The 15,988-nt window shown below is 36.2% G+C and overlaps 3 non-coding genes across 3 annotated transcripts; 1 reads left to right on the top strand and 2 right to left on the bottom strand.

Annotated features, from left to right (window-relative positions):
• The first annotated feature begins 11,255 nt into the window (after positions 1 to 11,255).
• TRNAK-UUU (transfer RNA lysine (anticodon UUU)) lies at positions 11,256 to 11,328 on the top strand. The gene has a single exon. It is a non-coding gene; the product is annotated as a tRNA-Lys (tRNA).
• Positions 11,329 to 12,116: 788 nt separating this feature from the next.
• Positions 12,117 to 12,187, bottom strand: TRNAG-GCC (transfer RNA glycine (anticodon GCC)). The gene has a single exon. It is a non-coding gene; the product is annotated as a tRNA-Gly (tRNA).
• A 2,912-nt stretch (positions 12,188 to 15,099) lies between these two features.
• Positions 15,100 to 15,170, bottom strand: TRNAG-GCC (transfer RNA glycine (anticodon GCC)). The gene has a single exon. It is a non-coding gene; the product is annotated as a tRNA-Gly (tRNA).
• Positions 15,171 to 15,988: the final 818 nt, after the last annotated feature.

Genomic DNA, 15,988 nt, shown 5'->3' with positions numbered 1-15,988 from the left:
CACAAATACCAACTTTTACACAAATCAGTGAAAAAATGTGGCATAAATCATCAAAATACCGAATATCGGGAGGTACCGTTATATGGGGACTATACCAGAACGTGGACCTATACATGCAATGTTTTGCCACACGCTCAGGGACCCGTTGTGACCTACAAATACCAATTTTCAGACAAATCCGTGAAAAAATGTGGCATAAATCATCAAAATACCGAATATCGGTAGGTACCGTTATATGGGGGCTATACCAAAACGTGGACCTATACATGCAATGTTTTGCCACACGCTCAGGGACCCGTCATAACCTACAAATACCAATTTTCAGATAAATCCGTGAAAAAATGTGGCATAAATCATCAAAATACCGAATATCGGGAGGTACCGTTATATGGGGACTATACCAGAACGTGGACCGATATATCTCATTTTCAATACCAACCATCCTAGGGACAATACACACACTTGTGCCAAATTTCAAAGGTCTACGTCAAATAATGTGGGCTCTATCGTGATTTCAACAGACAGACAGACGGACAGACAGACAGACAGACAGACAGACGGACAGACAGACGGACATCGCTAAATCGTCTTAGAATTTTATGCTGATTATGAATATATATACTTTATGGGGTCTACGACGAATATTTAGAGGTGTTACAAACGGAATGACAAAGTTAATATACCCTCCTACCCATGGTGGAGGGTATAAAAATATTAGTCCACGTTCATGTATAGCCCCTATATAGCTTATCATTTGATCTTCAGTATTTTGGAGGCTTCTCCCCTAATTTCCAACCAAATCATTTGTAATGTGTTACTTCAGGTTTTCATTAACGAAATATACTCCTTTCGATAAAGTCCTAAAATAAAAGTTATTCTTGTGTTTATATACTCGAAAAACTCATGTCAGACCCAAAAAAGTATATACAAGGTGAGAGAAAAACAAGTAAAAAAGCTGTAAGTTCGGCCGGGCCGAACTTTGAATACCCTCCACCATTTGGTACAAATTTAACAATTTTCAAAAAAAAAAAATAAAATCCCTTAAAAAGTCTTGAAAATACCTAATATAGCCGTATATTAGAATCTATACGACGATGTGGACCTGCATAGGCAACTTATGTCACAAGCTATCACAATATTCAAATGCGAAACTTGAAAAAAATATGTTTATAATGCACAGGCAATTTTCTGTCATAGGCTGCAATATCGAACTTCAAATGCGAAATTTGAAACAATTCCGGTAAATAATGTCGTTAAAATCATCAAAATACCGAATATCGTTATATGGGGGCTATATGAAGACGTGGACCTGCACAGACAATTTTATGTCATAGGCTGTAGTATTCATTACGAACTTCAAATTCGAAATTTGAAACATTTCCGGTAAATAATGTCGCTAAAATACTGCAAGTACCGAAGATCGGGGGTACCGTTATATGGGGGCTATACGAAGACGTGGACCTACATGGCTCATTTTTTGTCTTAGGATGTAGTATTCGTTACGAACTTCAAATACTAAAACTGAAACAATTCCGGTAAATAATGTCGCTAAAATGATCAAAATTCCGAATATCGGGGGCTACCGTTACTATACGAAGACGTGGACCTACATGGCCCATTTTCTGTTTTATGCTGTAGTATCTATTAGAAACGTCCAATACCAAATTTGAAACAATTCCGATAATTAACGTCGCTAAAATCATCAAAATATCGAATATCGGGAGGTACCGTAATATGGGGGCTACGAAGACGTGGACCCATTTTCAATACCAAAAGTCCTGCAGACATAGTACACATTTGAATAAAATTTTATCAACCTACTTCATTTCGTTCGGAAGCTAGAGTGATTTCCACAGACGGACCGACGGATAGACGGACGGACATTGATAAGCCGACATAGAATTTTATGCTGATCAAGAATATATACACTTTGTGGGGTCTAAAATGTATATTTCGAGGTGTTACAAACGGAATGACAAGCTTAATATACCCTCCATACTATTGTGGAGGGTATAAAAAACTGCAACAAAGTCAGAAGCAATAGTTTTAACATTTTTTTAAATTTATTCAATGAAAGCAAGAAATATCGGAAACAGCATCAAATTTTTGAATAAGTTTAGGTTTGTTCCAATTGGTCACCTTTGGCACGAATTATGGCCTTCAAATGGCCAATGAAACCGTCACATGCTGCCCGAATGTTGCTCTGTGGTATTTTGGCCCATTTCTGGCGAAGCCCTTGTTTGAGGTGATCGACACTTTGGTATTTTTTAGAAAGCAAGGTTGGTTTCCAAAATACTCCAGACATAATAGTCCAACGGATTGGCATCCGGAGATTGTGGTGGCCACTGTGCGCTGAAAATGAAGCGAGGAATCTAATTTTGTAACCATTCTTGGGTGGCGCGTGCTGAGTGCGATGGTACTGAGACCTCTTGGAATGTCCAAGGTCTGCGGCAAAAATGTTTGCGTTCCCATGGCTTTAATGCAGCCTCCAGAATATTTTCGCGATTGTATTCAGCATTTATTCCGATGCCATGGTCGATTAATACGAGCGGAGAGCGACCATCGGCTGTTATGGCGGCCCACACCATCATCATGGCTGGTGCTTGAGTGCCGGTGACCAACCGAAGGTGCACATTTTCAGCTGACCTCTTTGGCAAGTAAATACGATCATGTTGTTTGTTTACAAACTGCTGGACAAGGAATATTTTCTCATCGAAGACGGGGAAAACCAAATTCGGCAGTTCACCACTTTCGACCAAGCGAAGCAACACTTTAGATATTTTGAGTCTATTTTTTTCTGTTGCGCTGTCAGTTCTTGCATTTTTTGGAATTTCAATGGCTTTACCCCGAGCTCATTTTTAAATATTTTCCGAATGGAATATTGTGATATGTTCAGCTCACGAGCCATTTTTCGGTCACTGCGACGCTGGCTTCAATCAAGTCGCTTTTTTACTTTTGGAACTATTTCTGCTGAAGTTGCCTTCCGTCCACTTCCTTGATGTCGGTCGGGCTATCACGGTAACGAGCGATGGTGCGAGACACAAAAGATTTATTCACATTTAAATGCTGGAGTGCTCTAACGATAACCACTTGTGGTTTTCCTGCCAAATATAAAGAAATCACACTATCACGCTTGAATTACATCACGAATAACTTTTTTTTCTGGAAAATTCTCACCAAAATGCTTTTGTACGCTTGTAAACAATATAATGAGCTGTCGGACGAGTGGCTAAGAAATGACAGCAGTCTGAAATTGGTTGCAGTTTTTTTTATCTCAGCCTGTATACGAAGACTATATTCAAGTTCGACACTTGAAATAATTCCGGTAAATAATATCGCTAAAATCATCATAACACCGGATATAGGGATGTAGCATTATATGGCGCCTATCCGTAGACATGCAATTTTTAGTCATTCTCTGTAGCACCCATTACGAACTTAAAGTACGACATATGAAACAATTCCGCAGAATAAACTCGCTAAAGTCGGAAAAATACCAAATATAGGGAGGTACCGTTACATGAGGACTACACCAAAACGTGGATCTATGCAGTCCTGCGGTCTAAAATGTATATTTCGAGGTAGTTCAAGCGGAATGACAAACTACCTACACACTGTGGTTTAGGGTATAAAAAGGCCTAACACGAACTCTTGGAACAAATATAAAACTTTAAATTGGACTTTTCGATGAAAAAGTAGCAGACACTTGCTAGCATATTTTTACAAGAAAGGATGCTCCCAACGGTGACTCAATAGTCCAATTTTAAAGTTATTCTAGAATTATGGCTGAAGAGCAAAAGCCCATTCGAGGTTTAAAATCTAAGACCCAATTTATAAAAAAAATCCCTTATTAAAAATTAACTAAAGAAAAGCCCTTTAATCTACTAGTAACGCGAAAGGTAATTTGCTTTGATTACTTTTTAACGGATTATTCGCCTCATATTCAAAACAGAGCTTTGATATTTGATATTGCATACTTCTAAAATAAGTATCATTAAAAATAACAATCAAGCTAAAATTAAAATTGTTTGGGTCGAATACAAATATTTTATACTTTGTGGTTAAATGATGTTTAAAGAAAAAGTTCTCAATCTTCATCCCTAATTTCATAAACGCACATCATATCTGAGAGACATTCTTACAGGACAAATCATGATAAACAATTTGATGCAACAACTTTCCATTGTTCATTAAATTGCAACAATCGGTTGTGTACAAAATACTTTGTACATACTTTTGAGTGCGGCTGAGGCGCTGGGAAAATCTAACCATTAAAAATAAATATTTAAAAATTGTCAATTTCCCAGTGGTCATAAAATATCACATGTGTACAATTCAGTGATCTTGTGCGCTGTCGCATACGATAATGTGTAGGATAATAAAGGTCATAACCCACACACACAGATATTGATGCGCCAGTAGGTAGCCAAGATCACTTGAATGAAGGGACACGCAGCCATGTAATGTTTCCTTTTAAATCTAATAATAGATAAGAACAATTGTGTGGCTGCGACTAGGTTAAGTTAGATTAGTTTTAGTAGTACGTAAGGAACATATTTTAAAAATAAAATCAGAATTGAACCAACAGCCAAACCCTTCGGTTGGTTTTCTTTTCTCATCTAAACATTGATCCTTCAAGCCGGATCGAGAATTGAATCTACAGCCTACGATACGGTCGTGTTTTCTCTTCTCCCGCTTACATATGGTCAATCGAGCCTTCACTTTTTTATAAAGTGGAAATAACTAGCGGCCGTAAAAAAATTGTAGGAGTTTTCCCCCACCAGTGGTAAGAGACTCACTACAAGCAGAAATAGATATTCTCCAGAAATAGAGGAGAATTTCTACAAAAAACAAAGTCCGTTAAGGCATTTTAAATATAAGACCATAGGGGCATTTTGAAATAGCCGAAGGGACTAATTTGAATAAAAAAGCCATAGGGGCAAAATAAAAAAAAAAAAAAAAGCCATAGGGGCAAAATAAAAAAAAAAAGCCATAGGGGCAAAATAATAAAAAAGCCATAGGGGCAAAAACAAAAAAAAAAAAGCCATAGGGGCAAAAATAAAGCGAAAAGAGGACAACAAAAGTCCCAAAATAAAAAAAAAATATATATATACATAAAAATAAATTTTGAAAAGAGGACATCAATTAGTCCAAGTTAAAACTCAAAAAGAATTCCGAGAAAAAAAAAAATGGATCAAGAAGCAAAATTTTTGGTCTTGGCTGACTATTTCTGCACAACATTGGCATCGGCGACTCAATTTAAAAAAATTCGTAACGTGAACAAGTATAAGATTCTTGTTGAAAACACGTATTACGTTTTACAACAAACGTTGAAAAGTTTTAAAAAGTACATTCCTCAGAGAATCCAGGAAAGTTCAGTAGCAGTGGATAAATGCCTTGTGTTAGCGCATAAATTAATGGCGACGAGAACACGAGGTTGCAAGTTGAATGGAGATACTGCACAAGCGGAAATTGAAGAATGCTTAAAACCACCAGGACCCTGGAGAATTGAACTGGAGTACTATTTCCTTAGTCCGGAGGAAGTAGCAATGGAAGCTGAGGAGTGTGCAAATATTGTATTTCCCACCTTTGGGCTGACAACAGAGCAGAGGCCCTCGAAGACCACAAGTTGTGGAAAAGATGCAAAGGGTGATATTACATGCCCTTTGGATGATAAAAGAGAAGCGGAATATATTATTGGTGATCGAGACACTCTTGAAATGGCTAGAAGATATTGGCTATTTTATCCACATGATTGCGAATGTGACTGGTGTGTTTTTGTTGCAGCTCGAAACTTTGAGGATATGAATATATTCCCGCCGGCAAGTCCTAACTCGGAGGAAAAAGTTAGAGCTCTTACCCAAAATAATGAAGAGGGAAGACTCAATACTGCATCACAATTAGCCGAATCAGCTTCCCGAATCAAAATATTAGAAGATGGCCTGAAAACCGCTAATGATGAAAAACTGGGGCTTGAAGATTTGGTGCAGTCCTTGCTAACTAAATTTGAAAGAGACATACAGGCCATTGAAGAAAAAGCTCAAAAGCAACGGCGTGACCTGGAAAACCAAGTCCAAGATCTGGAAGCTAAGCTGGAACATCAAAAGAAAAAATTGGAAGCCATCGTAGAAAAACTCGACACATCAGAGGAAGTCAGCAGTGACAAAATGGACAAGCATGTACAAAAAGTGTCCTTGGACAATATGAATTTGAGAAGCCACAGGGAACAGAACCACCAACAAGAGAAGAGCAAAAAAAGAAATCCGGTGTATATTGGTACTTCTCTAAAAGACACGTTTGGCAAAGATAACGATAAATGCATCGAGGAAGCGGAGAAAAAAGAGCGCGACAAGGTAAAGAGGAATAGAATTAATAACAAACACCGGGAATCCTCATTGAAGCAACCGCGTATAAAATACATCAGCAATGACCTAACCTTGGATGCCCTACGAAAAAATGACTCCTTGGATGATCGCAGCCAGCAACTACCAAATCACAAGTCGCCAAAGAATTATAAAGCTTGGAAGTTAAAACCGGCAGATAAGGGTGGTGGTATTGGCGAGCGAGGCTGGATAGATAAGTGGAGCCGTTTCCTGCAAGCGGTTACCTAGGATAATTTATATAATATAATCATTTTCAAAGCTATATGTCTAAATATTTTTTATATAATCCTCTTCATGATCCATTTTTAAATACAGTCCACTAAAAATATACACATTTAAGCCGCCCGGGAGAATGTACAAAATACTTTGTACATACTTTTGAGTGCGGCTGAGGCGCTGGGAAAATCTAACCATTAAAAATAAATATTTAAAAATTGTCAATTTCCCAGTGGTCATAAAATATCACATGTGTACAATTCAGTGATCTTGTGCGCTGTCGCATACGATAATGTGTAGGATAATAAAGGTCATAACCCACACACACAGATATTGATGCGCCAGTAGGTAGCCAAGATCACTTGAATGAAGGGACACGCAGCCATGTAATGTTTCCTTTTAAATCTAATAATAGATAAGAACAATTGTGTGGCTGCGACTAGGTTAAGTTAGATTAGTTTTAGTAGTACGTAAGGAACATATTTTAAAAATAAAATCAGAATTGAACCAACAGCCAAACCCTTCGGTTGGTTTTCTTTTCTCCCGCTTACAGGTTGTTTAAAGCAACATTTTAATATTTATAAACTAGACAGACAGACGGTGCACAGACACACACAATGATTCACTTACATACATATTCACAATCAACTACACTTGCTAGGATATGTAAAGCAATTTTAAACAGTAAAGTTCTGCGTAGGAAGAGATAAAGATAGAAAGGGAGAGGGTGGATGCAAAAGAATAGCATGGACATTAAGTTGTCATCTTTTACAAGACTTTTGGTTTTACAGACTTGTCTGTAGTCGATCTGGATTTTAGATACTTCTGGTCGTACGGTGTGGTTTTGTCTTTGACATTGTCGGGCTGGTCTGTGGTATTGTGGAAGATAATAAACAAGTGCAATGCATTCACACTCTTTTTCATCTTAAAATAATGTAGAATAGATTTAGTATACTGTTGGAATGAGGCGGAGAGAATAAACTAAGAAAAAATTAAAAATAACGTTTGTTTATTAGTGGAGAACGATGGTAATGTTTACCAGGGGGTAAGAAGGCAGGGAATACCTAGGTTTCGGAAAGAGCCACCAATCCTCATTAGTTCCCTTGTTTTTTGTCTGCGATATTCTCCCCAGAAGTTATTTTAAAAATAACTTCTATGACAAAAACATTTTTTTACCCAAGTGACGAGATCGTAAGCTCAATAGAAGAGGAACCAAAGAATCAAATAAAACTAAAATTATTTTGGAAAGTCTTCTAAATCTTACAACCGCACTTATAAACATTTTCATCTTTCTGTAAGATTTAGAAGACTTTCAAAAATAATTTTAGTTTTATTTAATTCTTTGGTTCCTCTTCTATTGAGCTTACGATCTCGTCACTTGGGTAAAAAATGTTTTTTGTCATAGAAGTTATTTTTAAAATAACTTCTGGGGAGAATATCTCAGACAAAAAACAAGGGAACTAATGAGGATTGGTGGCTCTTTCCGAAACCTGGGTATTCCCTGCCTTACCCCCTGGTAAACATTACCATCGTTCTCCACTAATAAACAAACGTTGTTTTTATAAAAACAACAATAAAAACAACAATAAGCCTGACCATTTTACAAAAACAAAATACTACGGTATCCCGAACAAACAAGCCACACTGTTCTAAAAATTAAAAATATTTTTCAGAATTCCTAGTTAGAAAATCGTGGATCTATTTCCTAACCGTTTGTCTGTCCGTCCGTTTGTTTATGGAAATCCTCATTATTTAATCTCCAACTTTGAATTTTGGCACAAAGGTTTATGTTATATGCTGGCTAATGGGTATTGAAAATGGGCTATATTGGTCCATGTTTTAGTATAGACCTCAAATAGCGGTACCTCTATATTTTTGTTATTTAGAGGGGTTCTACCACAATTTCTAACCAAATTAGAGGAAACTTGGCAATAAGGGGTTCTCGGTATTTCTGTTCTCCCCTTCTCTCCTTGTTCTCTCCTTCGATTCAGATCCACTAATTTATATAGGCCCCATATTACGTTATTTTTGATAATATTCAGTATTTTCAAGGTTTTACCTGCATCTTTTAACAGAATTATCTCAAACTTGATATTTAGAGTTCATAATAGCCAACAAGTTATCTGGCAGATAATTTGAATTTTTAAAAATAAAACGTTATATTTTAACGGACTTTTTTTAAATTTAGCAATTTTCTTCCCAGCCTAATATAGCTACTTTTATATACTCTCAGCCAAATGGCAACAGAAGGTATATATCATTTGATAAAGTGCACGTTCAAAACGTGATTCTCGAAATAACGGTTTTAGCCCCTAGGTCTCTTTGGATAAATCCGTTTCAGGGAGTTGAGAGATGAGCAATATTGATCCACTCCTTCTGGTACCTTCCCCACAAAGATCAAAATTTTCATTGAAAATAATTTATCACATAAAGCAAGAAAGGAACATCCAATTTTGTATCGCTGATAGGTCTGGTGCGAAAATGGACAATATCGGTCTACTCCATCAAGTACCCTTTCTGATACTTCACGATTTGCAATACTTATATATCTCATTACAGGATGAGATAAAAAAACTGCGACAAAGTCAAACGCCATAATTTTTATTTCTTTTTTTTTAATGTTATTGAATGAAAGCAACAAATGTCGGAAATAGCATCAAATTTTAGAATAAGTTTAGATTTGTTCGAATTGGTCACCTTTGGCACGAATTATGGCCTACAAACGACCAATGAAACCGTCACACGCTTCCCGAATGTTGCTCTGCGGTATTTTGGCCCATTTCCTGCTAAGCGCTTCCTTGAGGTAATCGACACTCTGGAATTTTTAGTGCCAACCTTGCTTTCCAAAGTATTCTAGACACAATAGTTCAACGTATTGGTATCCGAAGAATTAGGTGGCCATTGTGCACTGGACAGAAAGCGAGGAACCTCATTTTGTAACCATGCTTGGGTGGCGCGATGTCCTGTTGGAATGTCCAAGGTTATGTTATTGCGGCCCACACCCTCAGCATGGCCGGCGCTTGAGTTCTAATGGCCAGTCGAGGGTGCACATTTGCAGCTGACATCTTTGGCAAGAAAAAACGTTCAGTTTGTTTGTTTACAAACTGCTGGACAACGAATATTTTCTCATCGGGGAGAAAACCAAATTCGGCAGTTCACCACTTTCGGCCAAGCGAAGCAACTCTTTAGCTCTTTTGAGTCTATTTTCTTTCTGTTGCGGTGTAAGTTCTTGCACTTTTTGGAATTTCAATGGCTTTAACCCGAGCTCATTTTTCAATATTTTCCGAATCGGGTATTGCGATATGTTCAGCTCACGAGCCATTTTTCGGCCACTGCGACGCGTGTTTCGATCAAGTCGCTTCTTTACTTTTCGAACCATTTCTGCTGATGTTGCCTTCCGTCCACTTTTTTAAGCGCTACGCTACGAGCGATGGTACGAGACACAAAAGATTTATTCACATTTAAATGCCGGAGCGCTCTAACGATAGTCACTTGTGGTTTTTCAGCCAAATATAAAGAAATCACACTATCACGCTTGAATTACATCACGAATAACTTTTTTTCTGCTAAATTCTCACCAAAATGCTTTTGTACGCTTGTAAACAATATAATGAGCTGTCACTGGAATAATTTTAATGTCATTAAATAAATTTAATGTCAGACGATTGGCTTAGAAATGACAACAGTCTGATGTTGGTTGCAGTTTTTTCATCTCACCCTGTATGTGTATAACGTTTATATAGAGGAACATCTTTTTCCATCCACAGCTATAGGTATTATATTATTCGAAAGATTCATCGACTGTTTGCCATCTCTGTTGACTGTGTGAGGTCTTATTGTTGCTGGTTTGTTGTTATTGTGAAAGCTTTTGTTATTTTTTTTTTTCTCAACGCTGAGTGTTTTCAATGCTTGTGGTATTCGTTGGTCGTCAACTTGTCTGGCAACTTGAGCTTTTTTCGGCACTGTTAATTATAAACAAAAATCCATGTGTTTTAGTCTGTAGAAAGAAAGCTTTGTCTTTTATAAACGAGGCGACAGGTGAAAATTTGAAACACCTGAAAGTATGTTTTAAAATTAATGTTATTAATTTAAAAATGAAAAAAATATTAATGGTTCATTTTTCGTAGTCTTGAGTGACTTATTTTAAAATAATATATTTTTAATATAAAAGTAACGTCACGAAAATAATTTTATTATTCATTTTTTTCTTTGTTATTTGAAATAAATTTATTTTTTTTATGATAGTGGAAAATGTATAAAATTTATTTCCTCATATCTATTCTTAATATCTTCAAGTGGTTGAGTTATGGTATTTCTATATCTAAAAGTCTGAACTGAACACAATTTCTGACAAATTTCAAATACTTTGTGTGTCTCTGTTTCGATTCTATTTTAAAACCCCTATTTTGAAAACACATTTTTTCGAAATTAGAAAACATAATTTTATATTTGTGTTGTTTGTATTTTTAATTCGGGAAATAGAAATATTCAATTAAACCAGACTAAATAAACAAGTTATAGGCATCAGGCATAACATTAACCAGAAGTATTTTCTACGCCGTTAAACAAATATTTTCAGAACGGAATTAATTCATTGACGCATTTATTTAGGGCTGTTGACATTGTGAATGTAACTGGGACGGATGTTTTTTATGTGCCCGGGTAGCTCAGTCGGTAGAGCATTGGACTTTTAATCCAAGGGTCCAGGGTTCAAGTCCCTGCTCGGGCGATCAATTCTTTTGTAGTCATATTCTTATATTTGTATTGCCATTACGCACGTGTTATTAGTTCCCATTTTGCTATTTCGTATGTCTTTAGAAACAAGTTATTAATAAATATATCGTGAGAAAGAAAAAATAAAAATATTTTGAAAACATATTTGTCTAATTACTCAAATACTGTTTCGGAATATGAGATAGATGCATTTCTAAGCTATATTTGATCTCTAGTACCAAATATTATATTGTGCGACTCAAAAATTTTAACAAGAAAAACAGAGGCGATTATGAAAGCTAAAATCATAAGACACGTTTTCCGTCGTTTTGAAAGTGTATAAGGGGAGGTAATCGAAATAGAGCGGAAACTTCAGTCATTTTTTCTATTTTGGAAAATATTCGACTTAAGATTCCTTAGAATCCATGTGCAATATTACTGGCAAAAATATGGAGAATTCTTTCGTAGAAGAAATTAACCCAAAGTCGAGTTATAAAATGGGTCTTCTATGACCTTTTCTTCAAGAAAGTTAAAAACCCCAAAAAAATGTGATCGTACCAGGTCAATAAATCCTAACAAAATTATGCGTAATGAAAATAGAAGATATAATGTGTAGGAGATTTTTATATAAACTCAGACTAAGTATGGATTTTACCTAGACATAGGTTTTTAATATCTACAAATTTCTGGTGCACAGGGGAAGTGAAGAGTTTTGACATATTCTGAGCTATTGACTTTTATTTTGACTACTTAGAATTCCCCTTAATGTCCGGAAAAATTAAGGCGTTTTCAAAAAATTTAATTTGCATCGGCCGGGAATCGAACCCGGGCCGCCCGCGTGGCAGGCGAGCATTCTACCACTGAACCACCGATGCTATATAGAATTCTTTCAGAATCTATATACTGATTATATATGCAGATTTTTAATTATTTTATATTGTAACATAAAAATATGTTTATTTTACTTAAGCAAACAAATAATGAGAAAAATATGCCTACGTTCGCAGATCAGATTCTTGAATGGTCTTGAAAACATATTTACAAATTTTATTGAATTGGTATTTTAACTTTATCACACTTTGTGAGAAACTTCAATTTTTCCAATAGCATGGGAAAAACTCACTAGTATCGATGTTTAAAAGTTTAGATGACAAAGTGACAAATAGATTTTTGAAATTTTCGGATTAAGACCTCTTGAAGTCATTGCATTTTGGGTATATAGTGTCACCTATATATACACGATTAGCGAAATAAATGAATGACTGAACTGAATCAACGCAAAGATTGGTCAGTCTTGGTGTTTCGGCGTGAGATAAGACTGGGTTTTTGTCAACTCGTTCTAAAAGGATAATATAAGTACTAAATGTAATAAAAATTAAATGATTTTTATTGGACAAACGGAAAGGGATGGGTGACTCTGATGGAGTGCAGCATAGGTGTACCAAAGGCTTTTTTGAAATGCAAAGGTTACGAAAGTTCTCTAATGGTACCACTTGAAATTTGCTTTGAGAATCACGATAGGAAAGTATGTTTTCAAAACGTGAACTAAATATGCTAACTGTACTAAATGGTACTAAATTTGGAACAGTTTTGTTTATGAAACGAATGAGCAGTGATTTTGGAATTTTGTATTGGGATCCTTTAGTACAAATTGACATTGGCTGAGCAGATGAAACATGAAATTTTGTGTTAGGGTCGCTGTTCATGTTTAGACTGGACATATGGAGGTTGTGGGGTGCGCCTCATAGAGGGTTAAGCATAAAAATAATTAGAAAAAAGAGAAAGAAGAATACTGCCAACCATCATGCAAGCCCCTGGTATAATAATTTCCATAGACTTCGACGAGCCACAGCCGCGCAAAACGCCAGGATACCAGCAACGCTACTCGAGGAGACACAGTTGCGGTCGAAATGGGTACTATAATGGCAGGATGAAGAGATTGAGATAAAATTCTGAAGTTTGATTTAATATTTGGTGGTGGTTCGGAAATGCGTCCTATATTTGCAAGGAAATACTAAATGGAACTAAATTTGGTATAGTGTAAAGGAATACACCTGAAATTTGATATGAATGTTGGTGCATGTGGTTGAAAGAATACCCTTTAGTGCGATTCTCCAACACATTTTTCGAGTTACCGAGAAAAAAAATGCTTTTTGGATGAAGGGAAAGGGATGGAATACCGGAATTTGGTATGGATGTCACTGTTGGTGTCTGTGGTTGAGAGATGGAGCTGGTTTTGGATATGCCTACTCTACTTGTACTAAATTGTACTATATTTGGTCTTGGTTGAAAGGAATGGAGATAAAATTTTGAAAATTAATATATATAATTCTTGGTACCTGAGGTGTGTTAGTTGAAATTTGATCTAGAGTTCATATATGTAGACGTTGATAGTTAATAGTTTTGGACTGAAAAATTGGATGTGGGTCCATTGTACAATGGCTTTACTAATAACCTCCTCCGTAAACTTCAAAAGAAAAGAAGGAGGTGTTTACCTCTTTTTTTGTCGTCCTTTCCGAAAAAGAAAAACTTAAATAATAAATAAACCCTTGATTGTCTGAAAATTTTAATTTTAAACAAGTTAAAAAGCAGTAAGTTTGGCCGGGTCGAACTTTGAATACCCTCCAACATTTGGAACGAATTAAAAAATTTTCAAAAACATAAAACCCATTAAAAATTCTGTTAAAGTCTTTAAAATTATTATATGGGGGCTATACGATATCGTGGACCTATATAGACAATTCTCTCTCAGGGGATAAAATACTCACAAGGGTCTTCTTGGGTGGAATTTCAGACAATTCCATTGAAAAATGTGGCTAACATCATCAAAATACCGAATATCGGGGGGTACCGTTATATGGGGGCTATACGATATCGTGGACCGATATAACCCATCCTGCCTGCAGACAAAAAAGAGATCTGTACAAAATTTTAGCTTCCTATCTAATTCGTTTAGACAGTATCGTGATTACAACAGACGGACGGACGGACAGGACTAAATCGTCTTAGAATTTTACGCTGATCAAGAATATATATACTTTGTTGGGTCTAAACTGATTATTTCGATGATTTACAAACGGAATGACGAACTTAATATACCCTCCATACTATGTATGGTGGAGGGTATAAAAATAATTGTCAGAGTGAATAAATTCTGGATTTTGAGTACATACAAGTAAAACAGCCAAGTTCGATCGTGCCGAACTTTTAATACCCTCCAACATTTTGAAGGAAAAATTCGTCGAAAAATACCGCTCAAAGGAAAACAGTTAAATGGGGGCTATACGACGACGTGGTCCTGCATAAGTATTTTTTTTTTGTCATTTTTTACTGTAGTACCCATTACGAACTTCAAACACGAAATTTGAAACAATCCCTGTAAAAAATGTGGCTAATATCATGAGACTTAAAACAATTCAGGTTATAATGCCGCTAATATCATCAAAATACTGAATAAAGGGAGGTGCCGTTATATGTGGGCTAAATGAAGACGTGGACCTGCATAGACAGTTTTCCGTCATCAAATACCGAATAATGGGGCCGAGCATTTCAGGCAATGCAAGTCGATATTTTCAAAACAAATTAAAAGAGAGGGAACTTCGCTCCCTATATTTATATTAGTTTGTGATGTAAAACGCCGATATAAGTAATTCTATTTTAGCTCTTTTTTATAATCTATTGTACTGCGATTTTAAACGCGAAGATTGTTGTAGATTGTAACGATATTATGGCTACTAAAACTCCAAATTAAAAAAAATAGTTTTAGTACTCAAAAAAAAGTTCGAATTGCATCGGCCGGGAATCGAACCCGGGCCGCCCGCGTGGCAGGCGAGCATTCTACCACTGAACCACCGATGCTATATTAAATTCTGTATTTAAGATGATTTCCGAATGCCTGATTTTTTCAGTTCCACTTCTCAAAAATATTTTGCCTTCACCTAAAGAATAAAAAACAACTGATGTTGCTTAAAAAGAGATGTCTTATTTAAAAAGTCTCGAAATTGTCGTCACCTTTACGAAAAAAAATCCCCATTTAATTGAGATTTACAACACCAGAACCCCCTGTTTTTTGTTGTTGTTTGATTAGTGCGTTGGGAAAACTGCCTACTAATTCGCCGTGAAGACGCCACCTCATTCACATTTTGTGCAATCATTTATTGTTATTGCCATCTGGGTTTTTTGCGCTCCTCGCTTGGGACAATGAATGGCAAGATGACACCCAGACTACAATGACCCCCATTTTCACACGAAAATTAATTTCCAAAAACTGAAAAAAAACGAAACCTAAAAAAAGGGTCGCCTAATGTTCATTGCAATGATTGTATTGTTTGGGGTGATATGATAAACATGACATCTAACAGCCTACCAGAAACAACAACAAAGAGTAATCAACAAAACATAAAACGGTGGTAGGAGCAACAACAACATCAGCATTGTCATTCAAACGTTATCACCATCATTGTCGTCATCGTCGTCGTCGTTGTCATCGTCATTATGTTTATAATTGTGTTAAAACTATGATGAAGTTTATTTTTCATGTTCAGCTCCTTCTGCTTCATGGCCCTACAAATCCCCCATCTGGGCAAATATTGTATCGGCCACATGCGCCATCTGGGCTACGTGCAACATGCAATAATTGTTTTTTTTTTTTTTTTGTTGCTGTGTTGTCAAATACG

Source organism: Musca domestica, unplaced genomic scaffold (genome assembly GCF_030504385.1).
Source record: "Musca domestica strain aabys unplaced genomic scaffold, Musca_domestica.polishedcontigs.V.1.1 19, whole genome shotgun sequence".
In the NCBI taxonomy this organism is placed as follows: Eukaryota; Metazoa; Arthropoda; class Insecta; order Diptera; family Muscidae; genus Musca; species Musca domestica.
Note: the sequence above shows the minus strand (reverse complement) of the source record. Positions and strands in the feature narration are given on the sequence as shown.